Below are 4,840 nucleotides of genomic sequence, written 5' to 3'. Positions count from 1 at the left end.
AATTCATGGTGCTGTGATGTGAAGAGGATCTCCCAGTTCTGCTCTCAGGATGTGGAGATTTTGACTGTGAAATGTCGACCCTTTTTATCTTACTATTGCACTATATGTTCTTTCTTATATGTTGCGCAAATATGTTTTGTTTCTGTTTGCTTGGGGTATGCAAAATGTCATTTCGGTTTTATGCTGCTCATAAAAATGACAAATGAAGAAGTTCAGTTCAGTTCATAACATTATATATGACAACATAGCATCCAGTTGCTAATGGCTAATGTTAGCCTACTGTAGCGTAGCCTCTGAAACATCAACGTTATCTTCCTTGTGTGTTTCCACTTACTAATAACGTTAACATTAACGTTAGCACTGTACCCTTTACCCTAAAACTCATCAGTCATCACTGACTCCGGTTGAGTTTTAAAACTCCAGGGTTGCGCTTGACTGTCTTGGTCGTAACGTTACACTTGCTCTCCTCTTCCGTATATCTAATGTTACCTTGCCAATGCCTACGTCTATCATAGACGTAATGAGGACATAATGGAGGAGGGGGGATGGGACTTTGGAGGGAGGCGGGAGTTGTGGGTGTTCAAATTTTGTGAAATGCAAGAAAGGTAAGAGTTGCTTGAAAGGACGCTTATTTTTTTGTTGGTTTCTGATGCTGCAAGTCACTGCTCAAGCACTGGATTTCGACGACTCTGTACAGTGAGACCAGGTTCACCACAGGGCCTCCTGCGTCAACGCAAATGGCCCTATCTAGAGCCAGTGTTTAGTGTGTCTGTTCTGGGCTACTTTAACAACACAGTGGTGCAACATCTCCATGAACAAACACCTGCTCCCTATATAGATAAAAACGGCTCATTGTCACAATGACTCTATTTTCAGCTGACTATACACTAAAGAAAACATACTTATATTCTATTTCTGCCATTATATCCCCCTATATCATACACACTGCACCTTTAAGCAGGTAAAATGTACATTATCCAAAATACAGCCTGTACAAATGGTGCAGATTAATGAAGTTTAAAAGAAAATCGAGACACTTAAAGGGTAAATATTGATTTTCCTTCATGTGACTCAATGGCTCAAAGATAATTGTACACTGTTAATTAGGACTACTGTCATGTCAGCAATGATTTGCCCTTATTTATTTAATTTTATAAGGATTCAAATTTCAGACACAGCTGAGACATCTCATGACCTACATTAAGAAGAACTAACTCACAGGCTATATGAACAGTCACGACATTTCGCAGTGAAACAGTCATGCAACTATAAAACAAAACAAAACCATGTATTGGTTGTATTAGTTAACTACTATCAAAGCAAAATTCCTGCATGTTTAGGCTTTGCACCCAGCAGGAACAATTATCAAGTGCAATGTCACATGTAAAAATGGCTCGGTAACTACATTGCTAACATTACATTAAAGTACAAGTTATCATTACACTTCTGTGTTACATTTCTCCAAGTCATTTTTGCAGTAAATGCTGAACATTATCTTCTTTTTAAAATGATTACACATACAGGGAATATTGAATGAAACGAATATTTCGAAGAGATAAACTAGGTCTATGTCCGAAATCACTCCCTCACACACCCATTCACTACTTCCTGGATAGTAGACACACAAGATTTGGGGCACTTATTAATAATCTTTTTTCTATTATCAATGATAATGATGTGATTTGTTGCACAACTGTTCATTTATGCATCTATAAAATGTGAGTTGTTGCATTGTAGGACTGTTAGAAGAAAGCAGTGCATGTTATGGATACTACTTAACGTTTTATTGTGTGAACTTTTGAGAGCAATGTATAGCATAAATGGCATACTCATAACTAGGACACTCAAACAACATGACTGACATTTATTACTAATTAACCTGTATTATTTAGTAATTATATTTATAAGCATCTCAGTTCTATTAAATAATAATTGTACAAAAACAATCACGTTTTGAGATGTTCGTTTCACAAAATAAAGAGGATCAAGACAAGACCCCTGCGGGACACCTACACTAACCTTAAAAGGAGAAGTCCCGTATTTTCCACTTTGAGCCTCATTTCTGGGTTGTTTATGATGAAATAGAGTGGTTAAGACCAAAATTTTGACGACTGCTCCTTTTCAGAGAATTTGGCTTTCCCCTGCCTGGCTTAATAATGCTGTCTATGGCCATGTGTAAATCTGTCCTAAAACCACCCTAAACGATCGTTTTTAAAGCCATTAAACTCACCGAGTGTGTTAGTTGATCGTAGCAAACTGTGGTTTCCATCCGTGTTTTCGCTATTCATCTCGATTGTGGAACTATTTTTTCAGCTGCCTCACACCCGTGTGTAAACTTCCGCTTGATCGTTCATTTGACCCTGAAGCGTTATACACTCCAGCCCACTTGATGGCCATAATGCTCCTTTACGTGGGTGTCGCCAACCGGCAGGAAACTGTCTCGTCTCGTCTCGTCTCGTCTCGTCTCGTCGTCTTCCGCTTATCCGGGTCCGGGTCGCGAGGGCAGCAGCCTCAGCAAAGAAGCCCAGACAGTCCTCTCCCCAGCCACCTCCGTCAGCTCTTCCAAGGGAACCCCGAGGCGTTCCCAGGCCAGCCGGGCGATATAATCCCTCCAGCGCGTCCTGGGGCGGCCCCGAGGTCTCCTCCCGGTTGGACATGCCCGAAATACCTCCCAAGGGAGGCGTCCGGAAGGCATCCGTACCAGATGCCCGAACCACCTCAACTGGCTCCTCTCGATGTGGAGGAGCAGCGGCTCTACTCCAAATCCTTCCCGGATGTCCGAGCTCCTCATCCTATCTCTAAGGCTGAGCCCAGACACCCTGTGGAGGAAACTCATTTCGGCCTCTTGTACTCGCAATCTCGTTCTTTCGGTCACTACCCAGAGCTCATGACCATAGGTGAGGGTTGGAACATAGATCGACCGGTAAATCGAGAGCTTCGCTTTCTGGCTAAGCTCCCTTTTCACCACAACGGACCGGTTAAGCGTCCGCATCACTGCTGACGCCGCCCCAATCCGCCTGTCAATCTCCCGCTCCATCCTACCCTAACTCGTGAACAAGATCCCGAGGTACTTGAACTCCTCCACCTGAGGCAGGACCTCCCCCCCGACCTGGAGTGGGCAATCCACCCTTTTCCGGCTGAGGACCATGGCCTCAGACTTGGAGGTGCTGATTCTCATCCCAGCCGCTTCACACTCGGCTGCGAACCGTCCCAGCGAGAGCTGGAGGTCACTGTTCGATGGAGCTAGGAGGACCACGTCATCCGCAAATAGCAGGGACGAGGTCCTCCTGTCACCAAACCTGACACCCTCCACCCCTCGGCTGCGCCTAGAAATTCTGTCTGTGAAAGTTATGAACAGAACTGGTGACAAAGGGCAGCCCTGGCGGAGTCCAACCCTCACCGGGAACAGATCCGACTTACTGCAAGCCACGCGAACCAGACTCGTGCTCCTTCGGTACAGGGACTGGATGGCCCTTAGCAAAGGGCCACCAACCCCATACTCCTGGAGTACCCCCAACAGGATGCCCCTGGGGACACGGTTGTAAGCCTTCTCCAAATCCACAAAACACATGTTGACTGGTTGAGCGAACTCCCATGCCCCCTCCAGCACCCTGGCGAGGGTAAAGAGCTGGTCCACGGTCCGGCAGGAAACCATTGCAATGTAATGGGACACAGAGAAGAAGCAGAAGAAGAAGGCTGGCGTTGTGTTCAGAGGCATCATACTGCGAAGGTTGTTTACACGCGAGTAATGCATTGTGCAGTTGTTTAAACTTATTAAAAAATGTTTTCTTTTGTTCTCGTTCTTCTTCCAGGAGCGCACACAGCACTGTCGAGCTGGCACTTTCGCTGAGCTAAAAGACTACAATGACTACAACCTTGTCGTAAACAACCGCCTTTCCATTTCCAGAGGCAGATTATTACCAATGGACAATGAGGCTTCCTATAGAAAGCCAATGGGTTACACAAAATGTCAAATAAATCATCACGGAAACCACAGTTTGCTATGATTTTTATGTCAGGACATCAATGAACACCACTGACCACTCGGTGAGTTTCATGGTTTTGAAAACGAACGTTTAGGGTAGTTTTAGGACAGATTCACACATGGCCATAAGCAGCATTGTTAAGCCAGGTAGGGGAAAGCCACATCAACGGAGCAATCATCAAAATTTTGGTCTTAACCACTCTATTTCATTATAAACAACCCAGAAATGGGGCTCAAAGTGCAAAATACGGGACTTCTCCTTTAAGAGCACTTGCTTTGGAACTATTAGAATTAGTGCCAGACTTCTCCCAGAAACAGATCAACTTGTTCTCATTCCCAGGTCATCAGATACCAATGCCTCCTCATAATGATGCACACCATTAAGGATCTCTATGTGACACACAGCTGAAACACATTAGCCACTTTATACTCCCTGTTCAAGGTGGGAATATTGTGCTGGAACGCCGCCTTGCCATTCTGTAAAAAAGGTACAATCATGGAAAGGGGAGACCAAGTTAAGCCTTTAAGCTGACAGTGGAGGTAGTAACAGCACTGGAGTGATGTCTGTGTGAAAGGGACAGCCGGCAGGACGGGACCATGGGCAGGACAAGTGTGATGTTTTGACAATGTGTTATGTCTGCGACCAACCACTGGGAGTTTTAAAAAGCAACTCGCAGCAGTTGGCAGCTAACTCAAAGAATAACAGTTGCCAAAAATGTCCGCAAAGTGGGAAAACAATGATGCCCAGGAGCTTCTTAAGCGGGATTTATACTTCTCTGTCGAATCAACACTGTGCCTGTGGCGTAGGCTCTGTGTTGATGTAGAGGCTACGCCGTACCCTACGCCATAGCCTCA

The sequence above is a fragment of the Epinephelus lanceolatus genome, chromosome 22 (assembly GCF_041903045.1).
Source record: "Epinephelus lanceolatus isolate andai-2023 chromosome 22, ASM4190304v1, whole genome shotgun sequence".
Taxonomy (NCBI): Eukaryota; Metazoa; Chordata; class Actinopteri; order Perciformes; family Serranidae; genus Epinephelus; species Epinephelus lanceolatus.
This window is presented reverse-complemented; position numbering follows the sequence as displayed.